Raw genomic sequence first — 27,443 nt, 5'->3', positions numbered from 1 at the left:
AGAGGAGTAAATTACATATAGGTACCACTTTTGAGGCAACGGTTACGTAATAGGTACCAACTCCAGTAATTTTATCAAGTAGGTCGCAACTTCCGGGCAGCTTGTAACAAATAGAAGCAATTCTGGAGTTGATAGTGAATTAAGCACACGGACCTACTTGTCAGCTAACGTCCGTCTGCCAGCCGTACATGCGCGCTTGCCACTTCCGTTTGGAGCTTGTGCATGAGGCCGGTAGTATTTTTTCTGGACGCGGGAGCTTGTGCACGTTGAGCGTCCATGCGCGCCGCCGCACCAGCGCCCCCGCGCGCCACCGCCCGTGCCGCAACAAAGCACGCGACCGTCCGCGCCCACGCTCGCTACCGCCTGCGCCGCACCAGCGCCCGCCCAGTGCGCGCCACCGCCGTGCCTCGTGGCTGCCCAACGCCTGCAGGCAGCACCCGCACCGCCGTCCACGCCGCACCGGGCCGCAGCCGCCCTGCGCCCGCGCCCACGCCGCCGCCCGTGCCGCACCAGCCGCACGCGCCCGCACATCGCCCACGCGCGCCTCCCGCACGGCTCATGTGCCCCCGCGCGCCGCCGCACCCGCCGGCAGCCGCATCTTGGCCTGCAGCCGAGGTGGGGAGGCCGCGCTCGGCGCGGCGAGCATCTTGGCCGACAAGCACGGCGAGGTGGCGGAGGCCGTACGTGGCGGCAGGGCCCCAAAGCGACAACATGCCACCGTGGGCTTTGGCGGCAACGCCTCGTCGCCGGCCCGGTGGCGGCACGGTAGCGAGCGATGGACCGAGGAGCCGGGCCATGCCGCCATAGTAGGTGGCGGGAGGTAAACGTGGTAGGGTGCCTCCACCGAGCGCCGACGGCAGGCGAGCGTGGTGTCGCGTCCGACCTGCGCGCGCACACACAGCGCGGATCACATGCTCGCAGCGAGGGCGACCATGACGCGACCAAGACCAAGCAAGCCAAGAAAAGAAGAGATCGGCCATGGCGAGCGTGTGCACGCTCCTGTTCGTTGCCGTGTGTAGTTGCGGGCACTAGCTAGCTCTCGCTCTCACGGATGGAGGTGGAAGAAGAATCAGGGAGACAGTATAATTTTCTTGCGACGAACGCCCTTGCCGCTTTCGTTTGTAAACCGGCGTTCTGCCGACCGGCCAGAGCCGCCGTCGCGGTGGCTCAACCTGTGCGGCGACGAGGCCCAACCATTTGCCGGGCGAGTGCACTTGCGCGTCTACCTGGAAGCGGGTACGATGTGCTGGACGAGGCGGCGAACACGGCAAGCGACATGCTGGCGACGTCGAAGCAGCTGTCCAAGCCTCCGGTGAGCATGCTCGAGGTCGGCATCCGCGGCGCATGCATGGAGGCTCTGCTGCTGAACTCCTCCTCGAGCGGCTTGCCATTGATCTTCTAGTATATCATGAAGGTGGCCTGCTCCTGGTGGCGAGCACGCGCGCCACCAGCTTGGTCTGAGCCTTGGTGCTCCAAGGCAGGGGTGCACCGCCCACAACACGCCCAAGCATGCATGCAAGTGCATGTGCATGGCTACAGTGTTTTTTTTTATTCGTGCATGGCCAAAGCTGATCCGGATTCGTGCATGGCCAAAGACAGCCGTTAGCTGACAAGTGGGTCCGTGTGCTTAATTCACTGTCAACTCCAGAATTGCTCTATTTGTTACAAGCTGCCCCAGAAGTTGCACTTACTTGATAAAATTACCAGAGTTGGTACCTACTCGCAACTGTTGCCCCAAAAGTGGTACTTATATGTAATTTACTCGGGGAAGAGGGGTTTCCTTCCTTCTTTTATGGGCATTTTGGTATTTCCCCTCCGGAATTACATACGTCTTCTTCTACGTAGTAAAAAATATACTATAGTACAGTATGTACCTCGGTCCTCGAACTAGTGTACTTCTAAGTTTTGTTCTTAGTCAACCTTTTTCTTAAAATTTAACCAACATTATAGAGGTAACAACAAATATAACACAAAATACGTATATTATGAAACTATATTCTTATAAAGTTGGTCAAAATTTATAAGGTTTGACTCAAGACAAGATAGAGAGAGAGTACGGTTATCTAACAAATACATTCCGATGCTTAAAATAAGTGTGGCAGATTTATTTGATGCGGATGTACCTACAAGGGAAAATCTCTACTACTTATAAAGTCACGAAGTTGTGTAGAAAAATACAATCTAGACCGTCTATCTTGGTACATCGCACGGTCACAAATCATTTGTTCTCCCCACCCTCCACCAAAATTTCCGCGCATGCAATCATCATCTTCCCCCATGTTTCACGCCCCCTTCCTCATCCAGGCCTGGCCGCAGCACAAGTAGAGCCGCCGCAGCTGGTGGTGCACTGGATGAAGGATCACCATGGTGAGGCGGTGGGGTTGCCGGGCGCTGCCTAGGCCGAGCTGCCCTTACCAACGGCGCCGTCTCCATCGTTCCATTGGGAGCTCGAGCAGCTTCCCTTCCTCGAGAGAACAGACGATCTCAGATCTGCCCCGCAAAAGAAATAGAGAAAACAGTATGTGTTCAATTTGAAATTGTTGATTCACGAGTGATCTCTCCATGAGCAACACCTGCGCATCTTTATCCAGTGGTGATTAGTTGGGAAATTCCCTCAATGCTTTATTTGCTTGAAATAAATACACGATCCTTATGAATTGTGATGTATATTCGAAGAGAGTTACATATTGCTTACATAGAATTCGAACTACATGGAATAACCCAAGTTTCTTTTGTACGTTCTATCTACCGAGGCAAGATGTTGCTTCACGCATGGTTACTGCAGGTGATTAGTATTATTCTTAGCACGTTACTTTCTGAAGGCATGTGTCTTAATTGTTTCTTCATAAGCTGAATCATAACTACGTGGGTTTCTTATTTACTTGTTTGTATTCCTCACAGCAATTTTGCCTGGGCCATCTATTCCAAGACCGTCTCAGGTATATAATATATCGTGCACAGTATAAACGTTGCCGTGTACTGCTTACATCCAGTATTGTATTAACTTGGTCACATCTATCCCATTTTTACAGAATTACAGTGTCTGATATTTATTATTTCAAAATTCTTATTGTCCCTCTTGAGGTTGTTCTTTCGTTACAAAGTATTGTATTAACTTGGTCACATCTATACCATTTTTACAGAATTACAGTGTCTGATATTTATTATTTCAAAATTCTTACTGTTCCTCTTGAGGTTGTTCTTTCGTTACAAATCTGAGTACGTTCTCATGTACTACCTTATTTCGGTGATTTCATTCACGCTGAGTAGTCATAACATGCTTGCCCACTTTTTGGTATGGCAAATTAATTTATTATCCCAGTTTTTGGGAAGGACGTATAAAGCAAACCAAATTATTGGGTGCCTGCTTGTTAAAGCTGGTGTGGTTCTATCAGCACGAAGGTATGTATTGGAACAACTAGCTAGCTTTGTTTTGACTACTCATTGCTCGAAGAACCGCTGCTGGACGACGGACCTTCTTGGCCGTCGAGGTTTGCCTTGCCCGGCGGCTTGCCCTCTATGCGACCAAGAGCTAGAAATGCTTCAGCACCTGCTCTTTGGGTGTGTGGTGGCGAGGGAGATCTGGGCTTGAGCCGCTCCCTGATAGTGACGTAGAGCTTCTTGAGTGGTGGACGTCGCGGATTTGCCCCGCGGCGTATAGGCGAGACATGTGACAGCCATCATTCTCATCTTCTGGTGCATCTGGAGGCACCGGCATGACGTGGTCTTAAACGGAGTTTCACCATCGCAGCGGTCCATTAGGGAGAACATGGAGTACGATAGGTGGCATCTGGCCAAGCTATTTCGCAACACTTTTTTCTCTTTTCCTGATCTTGTAGATCTACCGTGGCAGGTGGGAGAAGTAGGCTTCGGGGGAAGCCGCCACCTCCTTGTTGGCGCAACAAATTTTTCCTTCTTTGGCTTTCTTCTATATGATTAATACACCTTTTCAAGGTGTATTCTCGAAAAAACTTTCCAGATATCTACACTCACAAGGTTTAGTTTTTTCCATTAAAGAACTACAACTGAACTGGATTTTCTTTTTGTATAAAAAAAAACTGGATTTTCTTTCGAAAACTTAGTAGCACGAACCTGACTAATTTATGTTATACAAATTTTAACAGAGTTTCTTTCTTCATTCCAACTTCTCGGTAGCATTGCACCAAATGATGCCTACCAGTGAGCACAAAGATATGATTACTGAATCTTTGTATGAAACATTGGCAGATAAATGGTCTAGAGCTGTGTCAGCTATGGGCTGCAGCTGAGAAAAGACTATACACAAAGTTTTCGTATGAATTTTTTTAGAGGTTGTGGATGAGACCCTGGTTTGATGATGTCTACATGCTAACGTGAATAAGGGATCAACCCCTGCATATGGGACTATAAATGACTGCAAGATAGTTTTTTTATTTTCCAATATGCAATTAATTGCATTTTTGTCTTAAAATTATATTATTTGCTCTAAATATTCCGAGAAATATTTTCTATATTTGAATGATATTGAATAGTTATTGATTTGAATTCATAATTTTTTCACTATACAAGTGTGCTATGCATGATTTTTTAGGGTCATCATGGCCTACCAGTATTGACTATTGAGAGGTACCTAATGCAGGAGATAAACTTGATTTGAGAAAAAGTGGACAACCTTAGTCTCAAATTCAAACTACATATATAATACAAAAATAATAATTGTATTGTGGAGACGTGCATTGCACGTGCACACTAACTAGTATGTATAGATAGATAAAATTAAAGTTATGTCACTTATTATTTTAGAACGGAGATAGTATGTAATGCTTCTCTAGGGAAAAACGCTTGGAAGCACTAGTGTTCGCATCCTCCGCCTTGCACATGCGACACACATCCATTGCATGGACGAAAAAAAAAAGCCGACCATGCCGCCAGCCCACAACATGTCCCCAACCGCCCAAACCCTAGTTTATGGTTCCTCACATCGTCTTCGTTCCTCGACCTTCATCTCCGTGACCACGCACGAGCTCCCGCCACCGGCCTTCGTGACCACAACAAGCTCCTGCCGCCAGCCTCACCTCTGCAACCACACGCGAGCTCGCATACCGTCACTGGTCTACGCCTCTGCGACCATGAGTGATCTCGTCTACTGCCTACCACACACGAGCTCGCCTAGACTGGTGAAGAAGAGAGCTGTGGCCAGACTGGCGTGGAAGGGAGCCATGGATAGACCTCCGGCGGTGCCACTTCCTCTCTCATATCGTTTTCTCCAACCGCCATGGTTGGGGTTTCCATGGGAGGACAGCCGCTCTGACCCAAGGTCCGGTGACGGTGCAAACGGAAGCTCCCCTTGACCTCGACCTCTCTCGTTGCAAGGATAGAGATGATAACCTAGAGGGGGTGAATAAGTTCTACATAATTTATTTGATTTATTTTGCAATTTTAGGCTTTGCAAAAATGTAAATGAGACTATGTAATCTAGATGAGACAACCTATATGATGATACTCTGTACTTCAATATGAAGGCTACAACAAATGTAAAAGCACAAGCAAAGGAGCTCGCATAGGAATAACTAAGGAACACAAAGATGAAGATGTATTTTGTGTTCCCTTCCTTGATAGGAAGGTACATCACGTTGGAGAGATGTGCCATCCCTTGAATGATTTCCTAACGCCACGAAGGCTCACCTTCTTCTTTGAGTCTATCTCACGAAGGAATAACCCTCTCACTTGTGTAGAACTTTAATATGATCTCCAAACTTTCGCGAACCAAATTCACAATCCGAAAGCTCCCGGGCGACCTTGGCACGCCTAGGGTTTCCAAAGAACCCAAGAGTAAAAGGAAACTTGATGAACTCGAGAGGGAACATGATTTGGCTTGGTGGAAACATAGATCAAGGTCTCTTCTTTTGTTTTCTCAAAGATATTTGAATTTGGGTGGAGAATTGGGGAGATCTCTAAGCTTTAGTGGTGGTCAACAATGGAGGAGAGAAGTTAATAGATATTTCTTTTTTGTGTGAGGAGTTAGGTAAGTGATTGGGGAAGAAAGTGGTTGATACGTCTCCAACGTATCTATAATTTCTGATGTTCCATGCTTGTTTTATGACAATACCTACATGTTTTGTTCACACTTTATATCGTTTTGATGCGTTTTCTGGAACTAACCTATTGACGAGATGCTGAAGTGCCAGTTCCTGTTTTCTGCTGTTTTTGGTTTTAGAAATCCTAGTAAGGAAATATTCTCGGAATTGGACGAAATCAACGCCCAAGATCTTATTTTTGCACGAAGCTTCTAGAACACCGGAGGGAGACCAGAGGGGAGCCTGGGGGCCCACACGCCAGGGCGGCGCGGCCAAGGCCCTGGGCGCGCCCCCCTATTGTGTGGTGGCCCCAGGGCCCCTCCGAGGCTGCCCTTCCGCCTAGTTAAGGACTCCGTCGCGAAAACCCTACACGAAAAAGCCACGGTACGAGAAACCTTCCTGAGCCGCCGCCATCGCGAAGCCAAGATCTAGGGGACAGGAGTCTCTGTTCCGGCACGCCGCCGGGACGGGGAAGTGCCCCCGGAAGGCTTCTCCATCGACACCACCGCCATCTTCACCGCCATCGCTGTCTCCCATGATGAGGAGGGAGTACCGGTAGCTATGTGGTTAATCTCTCTCTGTGTACTCCAATACAATGATCTTATGAGCTGCCTTACATGATTGAGATCTATATGATGATCTTTGTATCGCTACTAGTCTATGTGCTACTCATGTGATGTTATTAAAGTAGTCTATTCCTCCTGCATGGTGTAATGGTGACAGTGTGTGCATCGTGTGGTTCTTGTCGTAGATTATGATCATAATCTCTTGTAGGTTATGGAGTTGATTATCGCTATGATAGTATTGATGTGATATATTCCTCCTTTCATAGTGTAATGGTGACAGTGTGTATGCTATGTTAGTACTCGGTTTATTTTGCAAAGATCTATTATGCTCTAAGGTTACTTAAATATGAATGCTGAATGTTGTGGCGCTTGTTAACTCCGGCTTGAGGGAGCTCTTGTAGCCCTACACAACGAATGGTGTTTGTCATCCAACAAAAGAGTGTATGTAGCACAAATGACAGAAGTTATTTATTTATTATGCGATCAATGTTGAGAGTGTCCACTAGTGAAAGTATGATCCCTAGGCCTTGTTTCCAAACATCGAATTACCCCTTACTTACTGTTCTACTGCATGTTTACTCGCTGCCATATTTTATTCAGATTACTATTACCACTCATATACATCCATACTACTTGTATTTCACTATCTCTTCGCCGAACTAGTGCACCTATACATCTGACAAGTGTATTAGGTGTGTTGGGGATACAAGAGACTTCTTGTATCGTGATTGCAGGGTTGCTTGAGAGGGATATCTTTGACCTCTTCCTCCCTGAGTTCGATAAACCTTGGGTGATTCACTTAAGGGAAAACTTGCTGCTGTTCTACAAACCTCTGCTCTTGGAGGCCCAACACTGTCTACAGGAAAAGAAGCGTGAGTAGACATCAAGCTATTTTTCGGGCGCCATTGCCGGGGAACGAATCAAGACACTCCATCAAGCCCGTCAACCGCCATCAAACCTCCCACGTCAACCACGCGCCAGTTGTGGACAACAAGCTATTTTCTGGCGCCGTTGCTGGGGAGGAAAAGTAAAAGACACTCATACTCCGGTCGCAGGTAACTAAATTATTTTCTGTTTCCGTTGTAAGTGCTCGAAGCTATTTCCTTTATATCCTGCAATTGCATCTTTTGGTTTCTTGTTTACACTAGTTAGGCATAATGGAAAGTAACAATGAGCTTCTATTCTATTTCCTGAGTTAAGACATTGATTGTTTGCTGCGAAAATTAAAATACCTATGGAATCTTATTTGCATGCTAGTAGCAATGATATTAGTATGAACGCTTTGAACACCATTGTTGCTAATGATATGGAAAATTCTAAGCTTGGGGAAGCTGGTTTTGATGAGCATGATATTTTTAGTCCCCCAAGCATTGAGGAGAAAATTTTCTTTGATGATACTTTGCCTCCTATTTATGATGATTATAATGATAGTGGTCTTTTGGTGCCGCCTACTATGGAGAGTAAATTTTATTATGATTATACTATGCCTCCTACACTTGATGAGAATAATAATGATAGCTACTTTGTTGAATTTGCTCCCACTACAACTAATAAAATTGATTATGCTTATGTGGAGAGTAATAATTTTATGCATGTGGCTCATGACAAGAATGCTTTATGTGATACTTATATTGTTGAGTTTGTTCATGATGCTACTTGAAAGTTATTATGAGAGAGGGAAACATGGTTATATGCATCTTAATAATATTAAGTTTCCCCTCTTTATGTTGAGAATCTTGAAATTGCGCTTTTGTTGCTTTTCTATGCTTGCCACTTTGTTCTTCATGAATTTATTTGTGTACAAGATTCCTTTTCATAGGAAGTGGATTAGCCTTAAATGTGCTTTGAATTTGCTTCTTAATGTTCTCTTTTGCTTCAAATCTTAATTCTTGCGAGAGCATCATTAAAATTACTGAGCCCATCTTAATGGCTATAAAGAAAGAACTTCTTGGGAGATAACCCATGTGTTTATTTTACTACAGCACTTTTTTTTTATATTTGAGTCTTGGAAGTTGTTTACTACTGTAGCAACCTCTACTTATCATGTTTTTGTGCCAAGTAAAGTCTGTATGGTAAAGTTGATGCTAGATTTGAATTGCTGCGCAGAAACAGCATTGCTGTCTGTCACGAATTCGCGCAGATCTCTCTGTAGGAGAGTCAAAAAAATATGAAAATTTACGTGCGTGATCCTCATATATGTACGCAACTTTCATTAGTTTTGAGTTTTTCCGTTTGAGCAAGATAAGTGCCCCTGCAAAATTCGTCTTTACGGACTGTTCTGTTTTTGACAGATTCTGCCTTTTATTTCGCATTGCCGCTTTTGCTATGTTGAATGAGTTCTTTGTTCCATTAACTTTCAGAAGCTTTGTGCAATGTCCAGAAGTGTTAAGAATGATTGTGTCACCTCTGAACATGTGAATTTTTATTATACACTAACCCTCTAATGAGTTTGCTTGAAGTTTGGTGTGGAGGAAGTTTTCAAGGGTCAAGAGAAGAGGATGATATACTATGATCAAGAAGAGTGAAAAGTCTAAGCTTGGGGATGCCCCGGTGGTTCATCCCTGCATATTTTAAGAAGACTCAAGCATCTAAGATTGGGGATGCCCAAGGCATCCCCTTCTTCATCGACAACTTATCGAGGTCACTTCTAGTGAAACTATATTTTTATTCCGTCACATCTTATGTACTTTACTTGGAGCGTCTGTGTGCTTTTATTTTCGTTTTGTTATTTTCATTCTCTGAATAAATTCATGCTCATGTGTGGGAGAGAGAGACACGCTCCGCTTTTTCATATGGAACACTTGTGTTCTTAGTTGTGCTTTTAATATTCAAGGGTGAAAGTTGATCGCTTCACTTGTTGTTATTTTGTTGGAATCAGAAAATGTTTCATATGGTCTTGGATAATTTCATACTTGGCAATTGTTTTGAGCTCTCATTAGATCATGTTTAAGCTCTTTCATCATGTAGTTAAATCTATTAATGAAGAACTACCGTAGAGCTTGTTTAATTTGGTTTGCATGATTGGTCTCTCTAAGGTCTAGATATTTTCTAGTAAAAGTGTTTGAGCAACAAGGAAGACAGTGTAGAGTCTTATAATGCTTGCAATATGTTCTTATGTAAGTTTTGCTGTACCGGTTCATACTTGTGTTTGCTTCAAATAACCTTGCTAGCCAAAGCCTTGTACTGAGAGGGAATACTTCTCGTGCATCCAAAACCTTGAGCCAAAACCCATGCCATTTGTGTCCACCATATCTACCTACTATGTGGTATTTCCTGCCATTCCAAGTAAATACTTCATGTGCTACCTTTAAACAATTCAAAAGATATTATCTCTTATTTGTGTCAATGTTTTATAGCTCATGAGGAAGTATGTGGTGTTTTATCTTTCGATCTTGTCATTTACTTCGACGAGACTTTCACAATGGACTAGTGGCTCATCCGCTTATCCAATAATTTTGCAAAAAGAGCTGGCAATGGGGTTCCCAGCCGCAATTAATTAACTTGCATTAATAATTCTCTTCACATGTTTTGCCCTGATCTATCAGTAAGCAACTTAAATTTGCAAATAGACACTCCTCCATGGTATGTGAATGTTGGAAGGCACCCGAGGATTCGGTTAGCCATGGCTTGTGTAAGCAAAAGGTTGGGGGGAGTGTCATCTAATAAATAAAACTAAAGTACATGTGTAAACAAAAGAGAAGAGAGATGATCTACCTTGCTGGTAGAGATAACGTCCTTCATGGGAGCCGCTCTTGAAAGTCTGGTTGATAAGGTAGTTAGAGTACCCATTACCATTCGTTGACAACAACAAACACCTCTCAAAATTTTATTTTTATGCTCTCTATATGATTTTAAAACTTGAAAAGCTCTAGCACATGATTTAATCCCTGCTTCCCTCTGCGATTGGCCTATCTTTTACTTTATTGTTGAGTCAGTTTACCCATTTCCTTCCATCTTAGAAGCAAACACTTGTGTCAACTGTGCATTGATTCTTACATACTTGCTTATTTGCATTCATCATATTACTCTATGTTGACAAATATCCATGAGATATACATGTCACAAGTTGAAAGCAATTGCTGAAACTTAATCATCCTTTGTGTTGCCTCAATGCATTCTACTAAGAATTTATTGCTTATGAGTTAGCTCTTATGCAAGTCTTGTTGATACTTGTCTTGAAAGTACTATTCATGAAAGTTTTGCTATATGATTCATTTGTTTAGTCATCATCTTTTGTTAGCAATCTTTTGCTTCAGATCACTCTATTCATGTCATATGCTTTACAATAATGTTGATCAAGATTATGATGGTAGCATGTCACCTCAGAAATTATTTGTGTTATCGTTTACCTACTCGAGGGCGAGTAGGAACTAAGCTTGGGGATGCTGATACGTCTCCAACGTATCTATAGTTTACGATGTTCCATGCTTGTTTTATGACAATACCTACATGTTTTGTTCACACTTTATATCGTTTTGATGCGTTTTCCGGAACTAACCTATTGACGAGATGCCGAAGTGCCAGTTCCTGTTTTCTGCTGTTTTTGGTTTCAGAAATCCTAGTAAGGAAATATTCTCGGAATTGGACGAAATCAACGCCCAAGATCTTATTTTTGCACGAAGCTTCCAGAACACCGGAGGGAGACCAGAGGGGAGCCTGGGGGGCCCACACGCCAGGGCGGCGCGGCCAAGGCCCTAGGCGCGCCCCCTATTGTGTGGTGGCCCCAGGCCCCCTCCGAGGCTGCCCTTCCGCCTACTTAAGGACTCCGTCGCGAAAACCCTACACGAAAAAGCCACGGTACGAGAAACCTTCCAGAGCCGCCGCCATCGCGAAGCCAAGATCTGGGGGACAGGAGTCTCTGTTCCGGCACGCCGCCGGGACGGGGAAGTGCCCCCGGAAGGCTTCTCCATCGACACCACCGCCATCTTCACCGCCATCGCTGTCTCCCATGATGAGGAGGGAGTAGTTCTCCCTCGAGGCTAAGGGCTGTACCGGTAGCTATGTGGTTAATCTCTCTCTGTGTACTCCAATACAATGGTCTTATGAGCTGCCTTACATGATTGAGATCTATATGATGAGATTTGTATCGCTACTAGTCTATGTGCTACTCATGTGATGTTATTAAAGTAGTATATTCCTCATGCATGGTGTAATGGTGACAGTGTGTGCATCGTGTGGTTCTTGTCGTAGATTATGATCATAATCTCTTGTAGGTTATGGAGTTGATTATCACTATGATAGTATTGATGTGATCTATTCCTCCTTTCATAGTGTAATGGTGACAGTGTGTATGCTATGTTAGTACTCGGTTTATTTTGCAAAGATCTATTATGCTCTAAGGTTACTTAAATATGAATGCTGAATGTTGTGGCGCTTGTTAACTCCGGCTTGAGGGAGCTCTTGTAGCCCTACACAACGAATGGTGTTTGTCATCCAACAAAAGAATGTATGTAGCACAAATGAGAGAAGTTATTTATTTATTATGCGATCAATGTTGAGAGTGTCCACTAGTGAAAGTATGATCCCTAGGCCTTGTTTCCAAACATCGAATCACCGCTTACTTACTGTTCTACTGCATGTTTACTCGCTGCCATATTTTATTCAGATTACTATTACCACTCATATACATCCATACTACTTGTATTTCACTATCTCTTCGCCGAACTAGTGCACCTATACATCTGACAAGTGTATTAGGTGTGTTGGGGACACAAGAGACTTCTTGTATCGTGATTGCAGGGTTGCTTGAGAGGGATATCTTTGACCTCTTCCTCCCTGAGTTCGATAAACCTTGGGTGATCCACTTAAGGGAAAACTTGCTGCTGTTCTACAAACCTCTGCTCTTGGAGGCCCAGCACTGTCTACAGGAAAAGAAGCGTGAGTAGACATCAGTGGTATATAAAGGTCCACTAGAAAACTAGCTGTTTGGGTCATTTTAATGAGACCCGGAATGGGTTCGGAATTCAATTGACATCGGCAAAAGAATTTAAAAAGATTGCCGTGTTATATGTGGAAAAGGTTTAGACAGTTAGATACCACTAGATGATGCCCCGCGCCTTGCAGCGGGATTCTTTCACATGATGGTAAAGCAAAAGATGAAAAGTCTATTAAGTTGAATAATTGACAAATTATGTGCTCGTACACAGCAACACAATTTTGATGAATCTAAGGTATCACCATTAATATATTGTAAAACAACTAAAGGTAAAATATCAGATGGCCTACATTCATAAGAGTAAATTCTCATGCACTATATATGAAGAGGGTGATGACAAAAATGAGTAATCACACAAACGTTTTCTATATTGCATACTACAACTACATTGGACTCTTCGTATACATCGTCATCATCTTTGTAGCATGTCGTCCTGAGAAAAGAAAATGCACTATGCTTAATATATACTGTACCAAATAATTTTGTAATAATCCACTAAGACTTGTGTAGAAATCAAATGTAAATCCTTACAAAGCGAAATTCAACTTGGTCCTGGTTGGTGAAGGAAATTATTTTACGTCTCAAAATGCAAAGATAGGATCAACTACAAAGTGGTGTACTGTAAACCTGAAATAAATTGGAAATCACTCTTTTTTAGCTTTATCTGAAAAATAAGAAAATATATGTGAGAAAAGATGGAAAACACATGGTCAGCAACATCAAAATTAAAAGCTGAGTGAATAAATAAATTAAGCTGATAGTTTTGTAACTATATAAACCTTCATAATTTTTTTTGATATATTTTTTATTGTCTGCAAGGTGTCATGTAGCTGACTGGAAATTGTAAAGTGCCTCTGCCCCAATCTGCACGGAAAAGAATAACTCAATTATTTTTGGAAACAAAATTCTTTTTAGTTTATATTGGAAAGGCTGCCAATGCAGAATGCAACAAAAAAAAGATATATGTATGCTCGGGTAAAAAAATAACAAACTTGCTGGAGTGACCTTTTTAGTCGTAGAAAGCACTGCTGTAAGCACCTTGATCTATGAGTCGACTATGAGAGCCGACATCCGTGTTTCCTCGTCCATGGGAGAGAACAGGGGAATAAATTGCTGGAGTGAGTCGATCGTCCCAGCGACTGAGCATGTACATGATGGAGTGAGGAAGAAAGTGGAGCAGAGTATTTTGGTCGAAGGAGAATAAAAAGGAAGCCGGCCGCCCACCTGCCTCATCTACACGCTCAGACCATTTAGGTTCTCCACCGGGAATTAATTGGAAGATGAACAAAAGCGTCACACCGAGAAGGCGAAAAAGCAGCAGCTCCTAGCCCAAGCACTCTAGAAAAACTAATGACGCATTATAGTATCAATTTTATTTAGTCATTAAATTTTATTTTTCTGTGGTAGCAACTTTGTTGAGGTGATAAATGTTGCTTATGTCTTGGAAACTGAACGGAAGGGGATGCATTGAATGTAATGTGCTCTACAGTTTTTTTATGGGGCTGATGTGGCAGTTATGCTGACGTGGACATGATGTGGCGCCCTAGGATTGCTCAAGGTTGATTGATGAGGTGGATAGGCTGCATGTGAAGAGAAATGGGATCATCTATTAAGAATAGAAAGATTAGATTTATGAGATTTTTAAGGTTCTCGTGTAATCCTACAGAATATTTTCTGCAGAAGCTATTTGATTCGTAGGATTATATGTATATCCCAAACCAATCTTATACAGTATAGATTTGATGAGGAACGGTATTAAGTGAAACCTCAAGAAAAATTTCTTCATTAAAATCAACGAGAATTTCTATTCTCATATAGCAGTATTCTAATAGTCATGGCATGCATTCCAATGCTATATGCTTTTTTTTCCTACAACTTTTTCATGTATGAATCAAAAGAGCCCTAACTTCACACCGGAATCACTGAACAACCTTTTTTTTTTAAAGGGGTTGGGTCCAAACGGACCTAGAAACTTCATTTATAGCGGTGGGTACAACTTACACAGAGAACCCTAAAAGCGAAAGAAGTTACAGCATGGCCCTTGCAAATTCTAAAAAGGACCCTAGAGGAAAATCAAAAAAGCGATCGGGTCCTTCTCCACCGACGCATCGTCTGAACCTCGATGCCACGGGCGCCGAGAACATCACCGGGGACGAAACCACTTGGGGCGAGGTCGGCATGTGGTGCCGCGCTGAGGTCAAAGTAGATCCTCCGTTGTGGCTCTCTGGCTTGGAGGAAGAAGATCCATTGAAGCATCAGGCTCCAAGGTGCGAAGAGGCCCCATTGGCCAGACGTAGCAGCGGCGCAACCTCGTCGTTGCTGATGCTCTTCGCCTGAAGAAGCTTCGAAGAACACCCCTGGAACTCCAGATCTGGTCGTCGCCTGTCTCCACCCACCACCATGGCGGCCGGATCTAGGAAGAAAGGCACGAAGGAGAGCTCTAGCGAGCTTTATTGGGGGGGAGGTGAGGGAGACTCCACCACAGCTTCTGGCTCCCACCTTAGGAGCACCTTAAGCAGTAGAATTCACACCATGTTCTTGCCACTGCTCGGAGGCAGCAAGAACTCCCGCAGCAAACCAAACAACAGGAAAAACAAAGCTAAAAGAAAGATTCCCGACCTCCTTTCCACCCGCCGTCGGCCATGACCCGCCGTCGGCCACGACCCGCCGTCGGCCACCGTGGCCGCCGGCGACGAGGGGGGAAGGAGGCCAAGACGGGGGAGAGGAGCGGAGAAGTTTCGAGAGAGGAGAAGACGGCGCCAGGCACGACAGACTGGAGAGGCCTCGAAAGTAACTCGTCACCAATGTACCAGGGATTTGGTTACCGCCCGGGGAATCTGGTTCCCGGCCGGGAACCGGATATCCCGACCACCCCCGGGAATCGGTCTAACCGGGAAAAAAATCCCGATTTTTTTGTTTTTTTGCGAAAAATTTAAATTTTAGCAAATATTCTATATAATTTTAGCGAATATTCTCTTTGAATTTAAATTTTCGATTTTGAATTCGTCCGGTAACCGGGCGGGATTTCCCGGTTACCGCGGTAACCGGGAATCCCGAGCACCCCCGGGATTTTTTTCCTGTCGGGAGCCAAATCCTTGCACTGTACTACCAAGCAAAACCAAATGGACAAACGCATCACAATTGATCCGATCAATGCCATCTTCTTTGCTGCATAAATTACTTCGTTCACGTCCAAATCAACAACAGAAGTCGACACAATACGAACAACGATCAAATGGCTAGTCACGACTCACGAGCGCCGTGTCAGTCAGTCACGCCGCCTCGCACGCGCAGACATATTCCTTGGGCTTGACCTCGACGACGTTCTCCCTTGCCCCGTCCATCCAGATGATGCACCGGAGGCACTTCCCCTGAGTGAGCAGCTCGAACGCCGTGTTGATCTCGTCGAAGCCCATCTCGTGCGTCACGAACTCCTCCAGCTCCAGCTCCTTGTCGAGATACTTCTGTGCCAGGATGGGGATGTCGGTCTTGGGCTTGAGCCCGCCGAAGAGCGAGCCGACAACCGATCTGCCCCGGAGGATGTCGTGCCAAGGTATGCCGATGGTAGCGGCGCCGCTGGCGAGGCCGAGCACGATCGTCTTCCCCCAACCCTGGATCCGTCCATCAGGCAATTTGGAAAAGAAACACAGAATTCAGTAGCTTCGTGCCTTCCAACCGCCATATAACGAAAGCGCAAATGCGAATCACATGAGCCATCCCTACCAATCGGGAACTTTGGAACGCTTCCGCCACGACGGTCGTCGAGCCGATGCACTCGAAGCAGTAATCCGCACCACCGCCGGTCATCTCCTTGATGACCTGGACAAAGATCGATCGTTGAAAATATATACTCGTTACCATAGCTGCCATGTTTCCGGTACGGCGGAAACGAGGGACGGAAACGGGGGACGGGAGTCGGAGGATGAAAAAAATAGGGTACAATAGGGGTACACATCACTAGATCGATTTTTTTACATCGGGGACGCGATCCCATCAGTTCCGGTACGGTGAATCCGGTACGGTACTACGAAAACGGTAAAGTAGCCATGAACCACCAAACTAGAGATTAGAGCATCCCCAGCCGTTGGGGCTCCCCAAGCCGAAATCCGGCGTTATTTAGCGCCGGATGGATGTAGTTTTTGGTCTGGGGAGGCCCATTTTTCCAGCCGCGAGCCCATGGACGCGCACCCACCGCGTGCATAGCGACGGTGCAGTCACCGGGAAGGGCAATCGTCGGAGTTCCCTCGACGCATTGAACCGTCGCGAAGTGGTCTGGAGAGCCGAAACGACTCGTCGGGAACGGTCGAAGTGGCCTCGATGCGAGAACCGCCGTAATGGAGCACGAACTCCGCGGAAGAGCAACCGCCGCTCTCTTCGTCGAGAGACCTACATATACGGTTTCCGACGGCCGACGCCATTCATCTGTTCTCTCGTCACCATCCTCCATTCAACCATGAGCGATCTCTCTTGGCCATCGGACACCGACAGCCGAGGGGAAGCCGCCCGGATGGCGCCATTGGTGGGATAAAGCTGCATCGTCCAGCAGCGACGATTCCCCTCCGTCGGCCAGCGAGGACGAATGGGATGACGAGGAGGAGGACGAGGAGGAGGAGGAAGAGGCCAAGGAGCAGGCCGAGGAAAAGGAGGAGGAAGAGGCCGAGGAAAAGGAGGAGGACGACGAAGAGGCTGAGGACACTGACGAGGAGGAGGACTCAACTTCCTCCTACGAGGAGGTGACGAGCCGGAAGCGTCGCCGCGACGACGATGAGGCGGGGCCACGTAGGAAGAAGAAGTAGTTTAAGTTTGTTTTAAAGTTTTTATATGTAATTTTTATGTTTATTCGAATTATATTCGAAATATATATAATCTATCTATGTTGCACCACTTGAGATTTCAAAGCTTTCGTTCGACGAGGGTATTGCCGTAGATCGGGAAGACGAGGGTATTGCCGTAGATCGGAGGCCATTGTCGCCGACAAGTTGGGGCCACGCGCGCTTTCGTTTCGTCCGGAGTCCCCGAGCGCTCCCCGGGGGGCCGGGGATGGCGTGGGATCGCCGGATGAATTTAGACCCAAATCCGGACGAAAACGAGGAACCGGGGGCGCGACTGGGCCGAATTACGCCGTCCGGATGGAAAAAACGCTCGCCGGGGGCCTGTTCGGGGGGGACGAGTGGAGATGCTATTAAGCCTGTAACTAGTTCAAACCTCAGAACAAGCAAAATCGGTGCAGATATTCAGTCATCGCCACAAACCAAAAAAAGAAAACAGTAAAATATGTGCATATAGCCAGACACCAGGTGTAGGCGTTCCTGAACCTCAAGGCTGAATCACCAGTTGCAGATAGCAGCAGCTTGTACAAAAGAGAGGAGATCTTCAAAGACTAAGGTCAAATCCATGGAAGAAAACAGACTTGAAATCAGTAGGAACCACCATCACTTTCTAAATCAGGATCAGAGGTGTTTACCTAGCAGCTTGTAGCTTGTGATTTGACTCCTCTGTGAGGGGAGAAATTCATGGGATGGGAGTACTTATAGAGGGTGAGAGAAATCCATGGAAAACTGAATCGTCTCCTCCCCAACGGGGAGATCAATTGATTAGCATGAGTCAATGATGAGTTCTCACGAACGAGGAGTCTGGAAAACCATAGGGGAGGGGAAGAGAATGGACGGCGGTGCGCTGTTTACCAGCCCTGCAGTAATTGCAATTCGATAGTACCAGAGTCCAGGGACGGGACGCGTTTCTGGGCCGAATCGCATCGTACCGAGCCTCGTTTCCGACTCCGTTTCTGGGACGACGAATCGGGATCAAGGGACGGGCGACCGTTCCCCGTTTCCGGCTGCTATGCTCGTTACTAGCAACTACTCCCTCTAGTTTGTTAAAACATACTACGTTATGGAACAGAGGATGTAAATGCCAATAATACATGAAGAATCGGTATATATGCTGATCTGTTCGGACCTCGCTGACGCTTTTCCCCCCAATATCGTTCGGGTTGATGAAGTCGGTGACACCCAGCCTCTTACCTGCAAGTGTTCAATAAGCTGACGACTTTTCTTGACAGAAACTGAATTACAAGTCTAGAGAATAATTTGTGCTCTTATTAATTGTCGTACCGATCACGCGCTTTTCCGGGTTCAGATCAACTCCAACGATCCTCTTGGCCCCGCGCATCCGGCACCCTTGTGCTACCTGCCATCATAGATCGAGGTTAGTAGTTTAGTGTTCAGTGTTCTACTGTACTTGGACAGCGAATTATCACCAGGCTGAGTTTTCGTTACCGCTAACCCAACGGCGCCTAGACCAAACACGGCGACGCTCGACCCTGGCTCCACCGCCGCCACTTTCCACGCCGCACCAACTCCTGCGTCAACCAATGTTAGTTAGCACAGGAAAGTAGGTCGCGGGTCAGTGATGAGCCAGTGCATGATCGGTAGTTACCGGTGGAGACACCGCAGGCCCGCAGCTGAGCAGGCAGGCCATCGCCGGGCTCGAGCCTGACAACATGGGCAACGTCCACGACAGTGTACTCCGTAAAGCTGGAGACGGAGATGAAGTTGTGGATGGCCGGTGGCCGGGTACGAGAAGCGCGTCGTGCCGTCACGCGGCATGCCAGGGCGGTCCGGGAGCCCCGAGCAGATGTTGCTGCGGTCCGAGAGGCAATCGGGGCAGTCGCCGCACTGCGCTGAGAACACCGGAACCACCATGTCTCCGACGGCCACCTCTACCACCCCGTCCCCCACGCTCTCCACCACTCTGCGAGAACCACACACGATTGATCGAACAAGTAGATCGTGGATTAATCTCCAGTGTTTTTGTCAGGTTGGTCATTGTTTGTTTTTTTTTTCGATAAAGGGTCATTGTTTGTTTGGTCATGGCTAGCTGGTAGACCACTTAATCACAAAACATATGTTAATGTTTATCAATTTTTCAGACGTCAATACTTCGTTAACTTAATATACTCTTGCCCTTTTGTTATCAGCAATCCACTGAGGTCGATGTGTACTGGTTCCACTGTTCGTTTAATAATGGAATCAGAGCTAGCTAAGGTTGGTACCGACGATATTTAGCTCAAGTGACGAATTTCTGCAGCCAACACAACTCATCCATCAAGAATTAGGTCGCCGATGAAGGCATGAGGCAATGGCACCCAGCTAAGTGTAAGTATATATATGTTGCTAATTAAGGTAGTGGGAGTGAAAGATCTCAAAAACTATATCTTTTGCAAGAGAAAATAGCGATCCTCATCATGGACTTGTAGGAGGGTTTCACATGAAGTTCGTTTCTTTTACTCTTAGTACTAGACGTAGCAGTGGTAGCATATCATTGTGCTGCAAAAGTTCCTAGAAATATTGTGTTGTAAGCAACAAAATAAGTTTTGAGGGAGCGACCCCCTGCCAAATGCTTTCCTGCTCAGGTCTGATGCATTTACCCGGCTGCTTCGTGCCCCAGGATTGATGGATACATTGCCGGAAAATCCTACAATTAATAAACGAAGAGAAATTAGTATAGCATGTCCGTAGAATCAAATTCACCGCATATTTTTTCCCCCGGAAGTTTCCTTCCAGTGGGGCTCGTTGCATCGCCGAGGATCATCAGATAATAAATCTGGTGAAGAGGAAGAACCCAGGTGGCCAGGTAAGTCTGTAATGCACGTACCTTCATGCGCCAGAAGGTGACATCGGTGTGGCAGAGGGAGGTGCAGAGTATCCTGATGCGCACCTCGTGCGCGCGCGGCGGCGCCACCTCCACCTCCTCCATCTCCAGCGGCTGCCCGGCCACCTTGCTCACCGCCGCTGCATCCATGCGCGGCATCACAAAGCAAGCAAGGCTCTAAGTTATGTAATGCCACGAGAGTAGTTGCTTGTAATATTTGGTCTTGGCTTTTATCCGAGACAGGTTGTAAAACTTCTAAAATCTTCTCCTTAACCAATAAAAATAGCAATTTTTTTGCCTTGTTTCAAAAGAAAAAGAGCAAGCAAGGCATTCGGGGAAGGGATGGAACAAGTATGTACACGAAGGAAGTTACCTTTGCATCTGATGGGTTTCACCGCCGTATTCTGCTCCATGATGTTCCCAGCAGCAAGAGCAAGTCGTCTCTACAACCGTGTGAGAGAAAAGGGCCGGTAGATGATAATGGCGCAATCATTCGTGGAAGAGGATGCTGAGATGGATGCCATTGTCTGGGAACTTCCGCTAAAAGCATAGCAGGTGTCATTGTCAGGCGGTGGTAGTGCGTGTGCGCTAGATAAGAGCATCTCCAACGGCAACCTATTTCGGACGACCAAAATGATCGCGCGTATTGTTTCAATCGTCTCGCGGATAGGAAAATCATCGTTTTTTGCGAGGGGTTTGTTTGCGCCAGGAAGCCCGCAACGGCCCAACGCATTTTGTTTTCTACGTTTTTTTTCTTTTTTTATTTAAATATAGATACAAACATTACACAAACTAATAAATAGTTTGGAACATGATTAAAATATTACAAAATGAGCAAACCTATTGGCCTCGCAGGTTTGTTCTGTTCGCTGCCAAGAAAGAACACTCTCGAGCACTCTCAATCACCCAAATTGAAAAATCCAGCTGGCTATGATAGCCATGTTGTTCTTACCAAGGGAGAACATACAAAAACATCCACTAGTGGCTTCAATTGGCCCGTGGCCATCTTTGCTGCAAAGAAATACCATTCAAACAACACTAGTCGTCGGTGTCATCGTCGGACTCGTCTGTGTGGTAGTGCCTCGGCAGGATGTTCTGTCGAACACCTTCACGACCATCTCGCAGTTGCCTTCGTAGAGGAACTAAGGAAGGTGAGCAGGCAGCCGGCCTCGAGGTTGTGGGCGCGGGCGAACTTGTCGCACCCGGTGTGCAGGTACATCTTGTCCTGCCCGTCGAACAAGACTGTAAGGGTATATTGCCCCTATGTGTGGTTTGGTAATTAATGACAACCCCTATGGACTAATGTTTTCATTGAGTTTATATGAAGGAATATTCCATAGGTACTACTTGTATTCCATGTGTTGGATTCAAGTATGGATGCCATGAAGATAAAGATACACCTTGTGTATTGGCATCAAGATCATTGATCAAGATAGTATGATAGAGCATGAGAAGACACAAGGTTGACCAATACAAAGAGTGAAGAATGGATTCAAGTTTGGTCAACACATGAAGCATGAAGAATGTGCCACGTGAAGTCACGTGGTATGCCCATGAGAGGATGACGGCAAGTGGTGATCGTCATCAAGGTTGAGTTGGGCAAGTTCAAGTTGAGCATCTCAAGAGGATCATATGCTTGAAGCTTGCCGTCCATTTTATGATAATGGACATGTGAAGATGTACATCAATGGAGCTTTCCCATCATAGTGTATGAGGGAGCATTTGTGAGTCTTCACGAAGTAACGATGATCAAGTAAGGCATTCCGACTTGAGTGGAGCTTGAAGAGCTATCATCAAGATCAAGCGGGATGCGCAAGGCAAAGGTATGGTTTGCTAGGTTTTTCTTTTACCGGTCTCAAGGTGGTTGTTGGGAGACCAGATTATAGGATAGATAGCCGCACTATCAAGAGGGGCTTTCGGTTGGGTAACTTGATCGCATCGTCTTAGGGAGCTCAATACTTTGCATACTTTGCATATCCCTATTGCTTCTTGGTGTTTCTCTGTGAGAGGTTCTTGAGCTTGTTGCTAGCTTTACAACAAGCCCAAGATCATCGAAAACGGAATCCGCATGCATCTTCTATTGCGTTTTCGAGTTTGGACGTCTTCACTATTTCTTGACGGTGGAACGGAAAGCTCCTATCCCTTGTTGGGATTCTATTCGTCGTTATCTTTTCAACAAAATTGGTTTCATGTCAATCGGGGTCCGGACACAAAAGTTATCACAGTTTTTGTGTAACATGTTTTTCCTGCTGGCCCGGTTTCTCACCCGGCGTGGACTGGTGCCAACCGGGCCATGTATTGTAAGACACAGAAGTGTCCCGGTCATGGCCCGGTCACAGGCCCGGTTTGGACCGGCCAGGTCCGGCCCCTCGTCCGTTCTAAGCGGGCGGTGGACCGGCCTCCCCGGCACAGGTTCTGCGCGACAAAAACCCGCCCCGGTCACGACCCGACACCTGGTCCGGTCTGACCGGGTCTTGCACCAGACGGCCCGGCCCTAGGCCCGGTTGACCGGCCTCCTCGACGGCTGACTCAACCCAACTTTTCTCCAACGGTTATATTTGCTCTTGGGTTAAATAGCCCTTCTTTCACCTTGGGCTGTAGAAGTTCTTCCACTCTCTCTCCTCCAATATTGACTTTGAGGAACTTGCCCTCTCTCTTGATCCCCCCATGATTCTTGCTCATTCTTGAGGGATCTAAGAGAGGAGATATAGATCTACAATCCCCACCAATCCATTTCCCCTCTAAGTGAGGGGAACCCTTTGGATCTAGATCTTGGAGTCATTTGTTGATTTCCTCTTTGTTCTTCCTCTCTAATCTCATCCTAGCATTTGTTGCTTTGCTGGGATTTGAGTGTGAATGATTTGAACACCTCTAGTGTTCTTGCTTTGCATCATTGCATAGTGTTAAGCTCTCTACCACGATTAGTTCCAGTGAGAGACCGTGAGCTTGTTACTCTTGGAGGGAGACCTCCTCGTTGGCTTGGCGGTTGGTGCTCCGGTGATCTCTTCAAGGAAGATTGTGAAGAGGCCCGGGCTTTTCCTTCGTGGAGCTTGTGAAGTGGTTGTGGAGCTTGCCATCTCCGGAGTGGAGGAAATGCTAGCCATAAGGAAAGGGCCATTATCCTTCGTGGGTTTGGCTCGGAGAATAGGGTGAGCCTTCGTGGCGTTGGGGAATCCTTCGTGGGACCTCCACTCCTCCAAATGTGACGTACCTTCTTGCAAAGGAAGGGAACACGGGAATACATCCTCGTCTCCGCGTGCTTCGGTTATTTCTATACCCGAGCCTTCTTTCCTTGTGATAGCCATCGCGCTTGAAGTACATATATCTTGCTATCACTTGTGCTACATATATATTGTGCCTATCTTGCTTAGCTCTAGTTGTTGATGTTGCACTTAGTTGAGCCTAGCATATTTTAGGGGTTGTGCTTGTAAACTAAACGTTAGTTTAATTCCGCATTCTTACAAGCCAAATCCGTAAGAGTTTTTAAAACGTCCACCAGACGCGAGCGGAAACTCGGGTCCCAACGTCTGCGGAGACGCATCAGAAGCGCATATTTGGGACGCGTTTGCGTCTGTTATCACCAGATTTTAGACAAATCCAGAGGTGGGCCGGGCTTGGAAGATTACATGTGGAAGATTTCTGAAGCGGCCTGGCACGAAGGGTTTTGGGCTGAATTGCCCGTGTATCTTTATTTAGTAGTTTATTATTTTAGATAAGGGTTAGAGTTTGTATCGTGCACGATGGGATGTTCCCACGTTAGAAAGTCCCCTGGACTATAAATATGTACCTAGGGTTTATGGAATAAACAACAACTCACGTTCAACCCCAAAACAAACCAATCTCGGCGCATCGCCAACTCCTTCGTCTCGAGGGTTTCTATCGGGTAGCGACATGCTGCCTAGATCGCATCTTGCGATCTAGGCAGCACAAGCCCCATGTTGTTCATGCGTTGCTCGTATCGAAGCGCTTTTGATGGCGAGCAACGTAGTTATCATTAGATGTGTTAGGGTTAGCATTGTTCTTCGTTTAAGCATGCTTACGTAGTGCAACCCTTGCATATCTAGCTGTCCTCACGCCTAGCTCAGGTGTGGGGGCGGCACCCCGCTTGATCATTATTTAGTAGATCTGATCCGTTACGATTGCTCCTTGTTCTACAAGGATTAGTTTAATATCTGCAATAGTTAGGCCTTACAAAGGGGGGGAGGATCCAGTGGCACGTAGGGTGGCGTTCGCAAGTCCTAAACGGGATGTTCCGAGGATCAACTTCATGTTGTTTTTTGGCCTTGTTTAGGATCGGCTTACGAGCACCGTGCGTGGCCGCGAGGCCCAACCTAGAGTAGGATGATCCGATTATGCGGTGAAAACCCTAAATCGTCGTAGATCTCATTAGCTTCATCTTGATCAAGCAGGACCACCAAGTATTCGTGCACCCCGCACGGATCATGGGTGGATCGGCTCTTTGAGCCGATTCACGAGATAACCCGAGAGCCGATCGAGGCTCGTATTTAATGTTTACATGTATGCCTGCAGAAACTAAGCGAGGCATCCCCATCACCTTCCCGACCGGGTATAGGTCAGGTGGCACGCCCTTGCACTTCGCAACGCCGCGTGTGACCGAAGAGCATTGCGGGCCGTCGCTCGGAGGGGTCTCAGCCAGCCGCAGCTCTAGACTCTTCCCGGCTCTACGGTGTTGACAAGGCCGCTGCCCGCCGGTGGGTTTTGGCAGTCAACAGCGTCTCTGCGGACAACCCGGTCACTATGCATCGGGCCGCTAGGACTGGTCCAGATGCATTTTTCGAACGCGCAAACGTAAACTATCGGCCAACGTTCGTTTGCGTCGCCTCGTTGGAGATGCCCTAAGATAGGAATGTGCACAGATTTTTCTCAGTCGCTTTAGCCCATATCCGGAGTCAGAAGGAGTCCACAAACATATAAAATCCCATCACTATGACTGAAACAAGTCCCGTTTAAGATTTTTAAGCGAAGATGTTTGTCCGGAGGTGGTGGATTTGTCGTTCTTCTCCGAATTCATCGATGGGAGCTGGCGGATCTTGGCCCAAGATGGCACGGGAACGTCACCTGGTCGACGTGCCACATCGACATGTGCCTCGCTGCTTGCAGCATGCCTAGTCATCAACTCACGAAATCTCATTGGCGATGATGCTTTTATGGATCTTGCAATGGTGGAGGCTCGGTTCTCTTCAGCGTCCATCTCGGCGACACTGGAGTTGGGCGGCTGCTGGGTATTTCTCCGCCCCATTCCTAATGGAGAAGGAACCAAACTGGAAAAAAGTATTTCCTTGTTGCCATAATTCCAGCCATGAAGTGTGAGTCCCTCGGTTTCCAAAAAAACCTGGGTATCTCCTTTGAGCCTACATACTTTTTCCGCAGTAGTTGTTGCCATACACCATCCTCCGTTAATAACCTGGCCAGCCACTTTCCTAGCAAGGCTTTGTTTTTAACTTCTAGATTATGAACACCAAGTCCACCTTGATCTTTTGGACAACATACAATATTCTATTTTGTCAACCGATATTTTTTCTTCTCGCTATCCCCTTGCCAAAAGAATCTTGATCGGAAATAATCCAATCGGTGCGAGACTCCTTTGGGTAACTAGAAGAAAGAGATCATATACGAGTACCATATTTGTGAGTACTGAATTTATGAGGACTAATCTTCCCCCAAGGGATAGGAGCTTTCCTTTCCAACTAGTAAGGCGTTTCTGAAGTCGCTCTTCGACGATTTTCCATTCAGCCAAAGTAAGTCTCCGATGGTGAATCGGAATACCAAGATAGCAAATTGGAAAACAACAAAGACCGCATCCGAATAGCTCGGCATATAGGTTGGCATCGTCTATGGCTTCGCCAAAACAAAACAACTCACTTTTATGGAAGTTGATCTTAAGACCTAACAATTTCTCGAATGCTGAAAGAATTAACTTCAGATTACGTGCCTTTGCCAAATCATGATCCATAAATAGAATTGTATCGTCGGCACACTGAAGAATTGATAAGCCCCCATCAACCAAATGGGGAACCACACCTTCAATTTGGCCATCGAACTTAGCGGGTTCAATTATAACTGCAAGCATATCCGCCACAATGTTAAAAAGCATTGGGGACAATGGATCACCTTGCCTCAACCCTTTTTTCGTCTAGAAGTATTTCCCAATGTTATCATTGACCTTTATGGCAACACTACAACCAAAAATGGCGTTATTAATTAGAGTGCGCCACTCACCGTAAAAATCCTTTCATCTGTAGTGTTTGTTAAAGAAAAGACCATTTAACTTTATCATAGGCTTTTTCAAAGTCGATTTTGAGTATGACCGCATTCGACTTTTTGCGGTGCATCTCATGAATTGTTTTATGCAAAGTGACAACTCCATCTAGGATGTATCTTCCTTGCATGAAAGCCGTCTGAGAAGGACGCACCACATGATCTGCCACTAAATTTAGTCGAATAGTAGCTACTTTTGTAAAAATTGAAACAAACATTTAAAAGACATATGGGTCTGTATTGTTGGATCCGTTTCGCATGAGTAACTTTCGGTAAAAGAATGATTTTACCAAAATTGATACGGAATAGATCCAGCTATTCCGCATGAAGCTCAGCAAACAATTCCAACAAGTCAGACTTGACAATATCCTAGAAAGACTGATATAATTCGGCTGGAAAGCCATCCGGTCCTGGTGCCTTATTATGCTCCATCAGAAAGACCGCCTTCCAAATCCCCTCCTAGGAATAAGGGGGGATTAGAATGGTATTTTCTTCTGGAGTCACCTGTGGGATATCACCCGTCCTAGATTCATCCAAGGATAGATCCGATTCCTCTGGTTCGTCAAACAGACCCTTATAGTAAGATGTAATATAGGATTGAAGTTTCTCCTGACCTTCGATCAAGCCCTCTTCATGACCAAGAGAGTGAATACGTTTCTTTCTGTGTGTATCATTGGCAACACTATAAAAGTATCTCGTATTCGAATCTCCTTCCAACAAGAACTGGGCCTTAGATCTCTGGTACCATTTGAGTTCCTCTTCTCAAAGTAAACCGGCTAACTTTGCATTGTATTGACTTTTAAGTTTAATTTCTTGCACAGTCAGCGGACGTACCTCAGTGATTGCCTCTAAATCATCAATGTATGATGTTAGGCTGAGTTTCTCTTGTTTGAGCTGCCTAGTCATGTGCCTAGCCCATCCCCCTAAGGTATCTACGCACCGAACGTAGTTTAT

The 27,443-nt window shown here is 46.0% G+C and overlaps 1 pseudogene; it reads right to left on the bottom strand.

Moving 5' to 3' along the window:
• Positions 1–15,829: 15,829 nt before the first annotated feature.
• Positions 15,830–20,673, bottom strand: LOC124673564 (annotated as a pseudogene).
• Positions 20,674–27,443: the final 6,770 nt, after the last annotated feature.

Source organism: Lolium rigidum, chromosome 7 (genome assembly GCF_022539505.1).
Source record: "Lolium rigidum isolate FL_2022 chromosome 7, APGP_CSIRO_Lrig_0.1, whole genome shotgun sequence".
NCBI lineage: Eukaryota > Viridiplantae > Streptophyta > Magnoliopsida > Poales > Poaceae > Lolium > Lolium rigidum.
Note: the sequence above shows the minus strand (reverse complement) of the source record. Positions and strands in the feature narration are given on the sequence as shown.